Raw genomic sequence first — 9,555 nt, forward strand, 5'->3', positions numbered from 1 at the left:
TTCAGTATGGTCTCCTCATTCCTGTGAATGACAGGGAGAAGGAAAACCATACCTCAAGAGGGGCTCTCTTGGGTAATTATTTTTTAGTTTGCTGGCAATATTTTAAATCTCTAGCTGGTACCCAAATTGGGTTTGGTTCTCCCACCGGGAAGACACATCCAAATCCTCTCCCCACACTAATAAGGGGATCAGGGCCTCTCCATGATCCAGTAAGAGGATCTCTCCAATGGACTTCAACCTTTAAATAAGGTGTCTGATTAGACCAATGTCTCTGAAAGGCAGTCAGAGGCTGATTCTTGAAAAAATTTAAAATGTTTAGTGTAAGCATGGCTGTCCTCAATTGATCATGGGGGTTGCCTCCCTCTTTTTGTTTTATTAGTTGATTTTTTTGTGGTCTTATTGTGTCTCTCAATTATAGCTTGTCCTCTGGGATTATATGGCATCCCAGTGGTATGTTTAATATTCTAAATCTGAAAAAAATTTTGTAATGATTTGCTCATAAAACAAAGCCCATTATCTGTTTTAATTTGTAGGGGTAAATCCAAGATAGCAAAACATTGTAAAAAATGGCTTTCAGCGTGTCGGGCTCTTTTGCTGGAATGCGCAGTAGCCCAACAAGCATGTGAATGAATATCTATAGACATAAATACATATTTTAATTTTCCAAAAGGTGCATAGTGGATTACATCAGTCTGCCAAATAACGTTAGGTTTGAGGCCCTGGGGATTGACCCCAGGGGATTGTAGAGGTGGGACTTGTAAAAATGGCATGCATGATTTACATGTCCTTATGATCTTTTTTAAGTCCTTTATAGGACCAGGGGGGAATCTCTGATGCAACCCTCTACAAATTAAGTGAGTCAGTTCATGTAACCCGTGAGCTAATTGAAGGTCCTGCTGAGGCTGAGCCGTAGCTGTAGTAATCCCATTGGTTGCCAATTGATCAGCCATTTGGTTTCCTCACGTCAGCCTCCCAGGCAAATCCTGGTGTCCCCAGAGATGCTGTAAAAAAATGGGTTTAGCTCGTTTGTTTAACAGGGATCTGACTTGAATCATTAAGGGAGTAATTGGGGTTTTGTCCAGTTTTATATAGGCTGACACTAAGGTTGATACATATAGGCTATCAGAAAACAAGTTCATTAATCCATGAACATGGGTTAAGGACAAGGCAACTGCATACAGCTCCTTAAACTGTGCAGGTCCTGTGTCTGGCTCAAAATAGTGGGTGCCTTTCCTTTCTTTGGTAGGGAGGGAGGCGGGGCATATCACTATAGCAGATCCCGCCTTTCCCCCATCTGTGAACACATTTGCTGCTCCAGAGAGAGGCCTAGTGGAAAATAGTATGGGGGCCGTCCACTGTAACTTTGAGAATGATGACACCTATCTCGAAGTACTGTACTGGCAATCCATGAAATCTTCCAAGGCAGTGGCAACCCGACCATGGTTTCTTCTGACCCACTCAAAATCTGACAACGGGTAGGGGATTACCAGCACATCTGGATCTTGACCATAATGCCTCAGGGAAGTATCTCTACCCTTATTTACTAGGTCAGCCAATTGGTCAAGTTGTGAATAAACTCTAGGAGTCACTTCTACCAACACATGTATCCATTGAAGGGGCTCACCTAGCTGAATAATTGCTGCAGATAGTCGGTTAGAGCTGGGGAGAATCCAGAGACAGAGGGAGCATTGGGGATTATAACGAGCCAGTTGTGCCACTTTAAGGCTATCTGAATCTTGTTAAATATCGATTGATGTGATGGGGTCATGGTAATCACCATGGATAAGGGGCCTTATCCTTTAAAGAATCAAAAAGCGGAAGGAGTTCTTCCGTAAGCAGGTGAAGCCAAGGTCTCAGCCAATTGAGCTCACCTAACAATTTCTGTAATTCTACCAAGGTGTAGGATGATCGGAAGAGTAATTGGGGTTTGAGAGGACAGGCAGAGTCCAGTCTAAGTTCAGCCCCCAGAATCTTAAAGGGGGGCAAGGTCTGGACCTTGTCATTAGATATATGCAATCTTCCTTTCTGTAAAAGAATCTGGAGTTCCTTATAGGCAGAGCTTAATGTCTCGTTGTCAGTTGCCCCAATAATAATATCATCCATGTATACATATATAGTTGTGTCTGATCTCCTCCGAAGGGATTGCAGAATTTGTGAAATATAATGTTGACAAAAGGCTGGGCTATTGGCCCTGCCTTGGGGCAGCACCACCCACTCATATCTTTCATCTGGTCCCTGGAAATTGATTGAGGGAACAGAGAAGGTGAATTTTTCACAATCCCGGGGATCTAGAGGAATGGAAAACAAGCAATCCTTGATATCAATCACAATGAGGGTCAAGTCTCCAGGGATGGAGGAGATCCAAGACAACCCTCGCAAGGGGGTACCAACATGAACCATCCGCTCATTAATCTCTCTTAGGTCCTGTAACATTCTCCATTTCCCCCAAGGACTTCTGTATGACAAAAACAAGACTATTCCAAGGGCTTAGAGAGGGTCTGATATGCCCTAGAGTCAACTGTTCATATATTATCTCTCTTAGTTTTTGTAATTTATATAAAGGAAGCGGCCACTGTTCCACCCAAACTGGAGGGCCTGGAAGCCATTGGATGGGAGGGGGGGGAGCAGTAGAAACAGTGGCCTTTAGCATTGGGGGTGAGGCCTTACACAGGGTGCAGGAGTGTTCCGCCTTGCAGAATCCAAAGGCGGGTCCCCCCTATAGTTACTAAGATGGCCTGATAGGTCGAATTGCTGTCGATCCTCTTCCTCTAGGGTATTATTATATATCCTTTCATGGTCTGTGGTGGTGATGAATGCCTCTGCCTCTCCCAAAATATCCTGTCCCAGTAGGTTGGCTGTTAGACCAGATGCCACTAGGGGGCGCACGTCCCCAGGCTACCATCCACATCCTCCCAAGGGAGCCAGTCCTTGGCTTCTTCAGATTTGGTGTCATCCCCACCCTTAACAACCAGGGTCCAGAAATCAATTTCCACTGCGGGGGAACCTCCTTTCTCAGCACTGTCTGATCTGCTCTGGTGTCAGTCAGGCAGGATTACTGGGATGGTCCAGTGAGCCCTAGGTGGATCCCTAGATGAGACGCCTCCTTTGGGTGAAAGGGCTGGAGGGTGCCCCATCATTAGTTTAAAGGCTTTCCCTCGATATCAAATTTAGATTTACAATTTTTTTTTTTTTACCAGTGGAATCCCTTCATGTACTAGGGACAGGGTGTTTTAGGCGGAGTTTGGCCTTTGGTCTGGCTTGAAAGATGTCCCTGTGGAGGCTCAAGTCTTATCCAACCTCTAGGGCAATCTCTTTTGAAGTGGCCTTGCTGGCTACACCCATAACAGACTCCTCTTCCAGCCCCATTGAAAGAGGTAAGGGCAGCAGAATGCATCTCGGCAAGTGAAGTCGTTTGGGCCTGTAGGGCCGCAACCAGCGTCTGTGACTGGTGGGCTTGAGAGCCCAAATCCTTAGTGGCAACTATCCAGCTCCCCATAGATCTGCCCTTCATTCCTGCACAGGCCAGTTTGTGGTCTGTGGTCATCCCTTCCCAGACCAGCATCTTGACAAACTGATCTCGGAGGGCCCCTGGGGGGAACTTTCTTTGGAGGCTCCGCTCTACTCTTTCTATAAAGGTGGCAAGGTCCTCGGTAGCCTTCTGAGTAATTCCTGCTATTGGAGGCTCTGAGGGGCCTTTTTCCAATTTTTTTCCACACAGCCAGCCCCAAAGCCCACACCTGTTCTTGGTAGGGGACAGGGATAGCAGCCTGCTGGAGGCCATGGAAAAGTGATCACTGGATCCTGATAGCATCCCATAAGTCACAGGGACGGGGGATTAACAGCCTGGTTCCTCTCAGCCTGGGCATGGCCCTGCTCATTAAAAAAGGCACACCATTTGAGGTACAGGGGGCTAGGGAGCACAGCCTTGGGTGGTGCACTGCTGGTGAGCCAGGTCTTACAGGATGGTCTCGGCCCAGGGTGAATTAGGCCCATCCTCGGGGACTGCTTTCTTAAGCTCTTTTAAATCTTGGGCCTCCCAGGGATACCATAGGGCCAGTCTATTGCCCCCAGGGTTAGCATTTACCAAGAAAGTCATGCATGGAGGGGAGGAGTCGCCACTGATTTTATAGAATAGCGACTTAACCTGCTCTTCCAGTTTAAGTGGCGAAGACTTTCCACAGGAAGAGGGATAGCAATATGGCAGAGGTCGCTCGGTACCCCAATTGTCTGCGGTGAGTTCCGGGGCAGGAGCACTTGCTGTAGGGCTCAGGGACCTGGCCCCAGGATCAAAGGGGACCAACAATCCCTCCTTAGGGTGAGGCTTTAAACCCTTCTCCTCCTGATCAGTGGGAGGGCTAACTCTCCCTGACCCTGAGCGCTCCTCAATAAAGGTTTCCCCAGCTGGGTTGCCCTTTGAGGCCACCTTGGGGGGCATTTCCGCTGTCCCTAGATGTCTCCTTAACTGAGTCAGGATAGAAGCAGGCCTTGAGGGCAGACAAAGTCGGATAGATCCCGAGTGGAGGGTCTTCTCCCAAGTCAATCTTCCTCCTTCTCACCAGGTGCTCTACGAGGTCTCAGGTGGCCCAATTGAAAAGATTGGCTGCCCTTAACCAGGGAGCAGCGCGTGTTAAGGCCTCCCAGACCTCAGCCTGGGGATCCGAGATCTCCAAATCTCAGCTTTTAAGCATAAATCTCTACACCTTGAGCGCCGGGTCCTCATGCTTGGTGTGAGATTGCCCCATCTTTTCAGGGACACCCTTACCTCGTAACTCGCTTGGCTCGACTCGCCGATGGTTTTGCTTTTGATGAGCACTCTTTTTCGGCCCCACATTGGGCACAAGATATCGGGGGTTTTTAGTCCTCGGTCCCTCCCAACCTACAGGAAGGATAAGGAGAACACGCCCCGACCAGGATGAGCCGAGAAAGGAAGAGGGCCAACTGACCACCCGCACCCAGCCCTCCCTCGCCAGAGGACAATCAGACATGTCAGGGAGACCCGTCAAGGCAGGAGCTCGTTTATTGAGGAAGTCCATTCAGCTAACATAGGATGCAGGAGCCTATCAGCACAAAGGTGGGCAGGGCGGGGGAGGTACTCTCATTGAGGACCATTCAGCTAACATAGGAATCATGTGCTGTCCAGATGGAGGAAGGGTTCGGGGCCTATCCCAGAGGTAGCCTTACTTTACATCACAAACCACAGCTACACCTTCCAACCCGGCAGCAGGCACCATCTCAGCCAGGTGCTGTCCCTAGACCAGGGAATGAGCACTGGGCCACAAGTTAGGCCTCCTTTTACAGCATAGGTTTTCATTTCCCTGATGTGATGTGCCCCACACTAGGGTGCTTGCTTAGCATGTATGAAGCCCTAGGTAAAAGGCCATCAATGGCTCTGTGGCTCAAGTTAGAGTGCTAGCCTTGAGCACAGAGACTCAGGGACAGCACCCAATCCCAGAGTTCAAGCCATAGGACTGGCCAAAAGAGAGAAAGAAAAGTAGAAAGAAAGAAAGACTGAATACTTACGTAACTGTAACCACACTATACTATACCTTTACAATAAAATTTTTAAAAAAGAAATTCACTAAAAACTTTGAATGGGAAATTTATGTTAAATGAATTATGCCTCAAGTAAAATATTATTAATGAAATAGGATTAAAGGTACCTTTCTATTTCTTCCGTTTTCTCCTTTTTCTACTTTCTTCCCTTCTTCCTGACTTTTTGCTTTCTAGCTTCCCTCCTTCCTATGTAGTAATTCAGAGAAATTGAAGATGTGGAGACACACACTTGTAATCCCAGTTCGGGAAGCTGAGACAGAAGGTCTTAAATTCAAGATTAGCCAAAATTATATAGTGAGACCTTGTTTACAAAATATGAAAGAAAAACCTAATGAAAAATGGAGCAGTTGAATCTGTCAGTGGAAGTTCAATGAGGGAGGGAGAAGATAAGAGTTCATTTTTAATCAAAAGTATAAGTAATACATGGCTAGTAGTTGCATACTCCATGCTCCTGTTACTGCGAGGGCACTCAAACTAGTGTCCTCTTCCATTCAGAAATTCATTTCCCATGTGATGCTTCTAAATAAACTCAACAGTGAACAGGATGGAAGTGGCTTGAAAATGGCTTGACAAATACAAATGTTTTCATTCTTTGAAAAAAAGATCTACAATAGAATTCAAACACGGTATTTTATACAGAACTTTGATGCAGACCTGAAGAATATCATATTCACCTTGCATGAGTGGCTAAAATCTTTGCAGACATAGGACCTGCAAAAAGATTCTTATCTTAGTCAAGACCAAAGGAACAAAAGGCGCATGCTATTCTTAATATGTGGCTATGAGATCCAACAGTACAAGAGTGAGGACTCAATATTTGCATACCCAATGCTATGGACAGGGTACTGGAAATATAAACACAACTACATAGACATAAAAATCTATGACTCTAGGGGCCGGGAGTTTGGCCTAGTGGTTAAAGTGCTTGCCTAGCATGCATGAAGACCCGGGTTCGATTCCTCAGTACCACATACATAGAAAAAAGCCGGAAGTGGTGCTGAGGCTCAAGTGGTAGACCTCTAGCCTTGAGAAAGTCCAAGGACAGTGCTGAGGCCCTGAGCTCAAGCCCACGACTGGCAAAAAAAAAAAAAATCTATGACTCTATAGACATAATGTTTTATTACATAGATCAATATGTATCTATGACATATAAATCCTCAGCCTAATTTCAATTATGTTCTAAGATCTAAGTGTCAGTGATTGTATTTAGAGATTCCCTTCTTGAATACTTGTTTGTTAAACACATCATTTGAAATGTGATGTGAAAATCAATGTTAATAAATTCTTTAAATAAAAAAGATTCTTATCTCTATTGCTAACCATACTTTACTTTTACATTAATCACAATTTTAAGAAAGAAAGGAAATCTACTTAGAGGACATCTTCTGGTAGTTGCTGACATGAACATTCATTACAAAGTGAGTTTGTGGGTAATTTTCAGGTTCTATGTCAAAATATGCTGTCCATAATAGTCATTCTGACAGTGTAAGATAGTGTCCTGAGAGAAACTAAACTCGGTGCAAGTAGATGGGTCGCATGTTTTATTAAAGTCTGTTTTAACATCATGAGAGATTTTTACTTTCCCTTTTCTCAACCTGCAACATCCAGGTCTTAGCACCAGAGGGAACCATTGTTCAAATGTGGGAAGGATTGTAGCACAGCCAGTTTAAAGCTCTTTGGTTATTTTGTTTTTGTTTTTGTTTGTTTGTTTGTTTGTCAATTGTGGGGCTTGAACTCTGGGCCTGGGCACTGTCTCTTCAGCTCAAGGCTACTGCCCTATCCCTAGAGCCACAGCGGCACTTCTGGTTTTCTAGTGGTTAACTGGAGATAAGACTCTCAGGGATTTTAGTGCTTGGGTTGGCTTTGAACCTTGATCCTCAGATCTCAGCCTCCTGAGTAGCTAGGATTACAGGCATGAGCAATGGTGCACCATCCACTTCTGGTTTTCTTGTGGTTAATTGGAGATGAGTCTCATGGATTTTCCTGTCCAGGCTGGCTTTGAACCATGATTTTTAGATCTCAGCCTCTTGAGTAGCTAGAATTACAGATGTGAGCCACCAGTGTCAGGCTAATTTTTTAAAAATTTATTTTATTCTATAGAGAATAGGAAGATCTTGCTCTAATGGCAGTTATGTTCAACTAGCTAATGATCTTTTGAAACATGTTGAAGTAAAGATGTGGAACAGTTATAGAAGGCTGTCTGTCTTTTCTCTCACCTAGACTGTTGGTCAGCCACACATATGAATACAGACTTTTTTATGGTGAGAAGTTGGAATAGCATTTATCAACAAAACAAGCATTGAGACACAGCAGAAAGAGTGTGAAGGATATTGTGTGTGGGGGTAGATGACACAAAATTTGGTCTCTTCATCTCTGGCCATAAAAGAAATGCAAATCAAAACAACTCTAAGATTCCACCTCACTCCAGTTAGAATGGCCAGGATCAAGAAAACTAATAACAACAGGTGCTGGAGGGGATGTGGCCAGGAGGGATCACTACTACCCTGTTGGTGGGAGTGCAAACTGGTTCAACCACTATGGAAAGCAGTATGGAAGTTCCTCAAAAGACTAAACATGGAACTCTCCTATGACCTAGCAATTCCACTACTTGGCATTTACCCAATCAGAAACAAGGACATACTAAATCCACTAGCACAATGATGTTCATTGCAGCACTATTTACCATAGCAAAGATATGGAACCAACCCAGATGTCCCTCAGTTGATGAGTGGATCAACAAGATGTGCTATTTATGCACAATGGAGTTCTATGCTGCTGTCAGAAAGAACAACATTGCCCCATTTGCAAGAAAATGGAAAGACTTAGAAAAAATCCTATTAAGTGAAGTAAGCCAGACTCAAAGGAACATAGGCCCAATAGTCTCCCTCATTTGTCATAATCAGTAGAAACCCTGGGCTCTCCTAGCAGAGATTTACAATAGAACAAAATCTAGAGACATTAGGCCAAATAGTATGGCACTAAATGTAAGGACCTCCAGGATATAGAAACAAAAGCCATATAATGAGTGACTGTTGTCCTTAATGTACTATGTTATCTCTCATCTCTTTTGCTCTCCCTTGGTTATCTCATATTGTTACAATATTTCACCTTGTTATCTGATATATTTTATATGTGCTTAATTGGTTATTTGAAATTGGATAGGGCAGAGGGGAAATCAAGCCGGGGGAGGGTAGGAGGGAAAGGAAATGGGGACCATGTCATGAGAAAGAGTATCAATGTTTGTGAAGTTATGCACCTTCTATCTGGTAAATATAATGTAACCCTTCTATTAATCACAATAAAAATTATTTTAAAAATTTGGTCTCTAACCTCTTTGAAATAGAGAAAGCATTATTTTATTACTTTATATTATTTATGTCTGTTTTTGTAATTTCTGAGTTGCGTCAGTACTCTGCTGTCATCATACATGGTTTATTCCTCCTCCTTCAGTGTTTTTTGTTTGTTTTTATTTTTGCCAGTCCTGGGCATTGTCCATGACCTCCCTCTTTTGTCATTGTCGGGATCCTTCTCGGACGTTTGGGAGGGCATTGCAGTGGAAATGGAGCCCACAGATAATCCTGGGAACGCAGACTCCAGAGACCAGACTCAAGGTGCAGATCTAACTTTATTAAAAAATGTGGTCGCTTATATACAGCACATCATCCAATGGTAGCCACTTCATATCACCAGCAGAAAATTGGGCCTTCCTGTTGTAACCCTCAGCCAATGGTGTCCTGAGACACTTGCCCTTAACTGGAGTTTCCAGAGTGCCCACCTCACTGGGTGTTCCCAGGGGTGTACATGCCTGAAGACACAGGATCACGGAAGTGCAGAGAGCAATCTAAGCCACCAGCTAGGAGGCCCCACACTCTTTTGCTCAAGGTTAGCCCTCTACCACGTAAGCCACAGCACCACCTCCAGCTTTTTCTGTTTCTGTGCTACTGAGGAATTGAACCCAGGGCTTCGTACATAGTAGGCAAGCACTCCATTTTCAGTCCCAAC

Source organism: Megascapheus bottae, chromosome 6 (genome assembly GCF_031878675.1).
Source record: "Megascapheus bottae isolate mThoBot1 chromosome 6, mThoBot2.hap1, whole genome shotgun sequence".
In the NCBI taxonomy this organism is placed as follows: domain Eukaryota; kingdom Metazoa; phylum Chordata; class Mammalia; order Rodentia; family Geomyidae; genus Megascapheus; species Megascapheus bottae.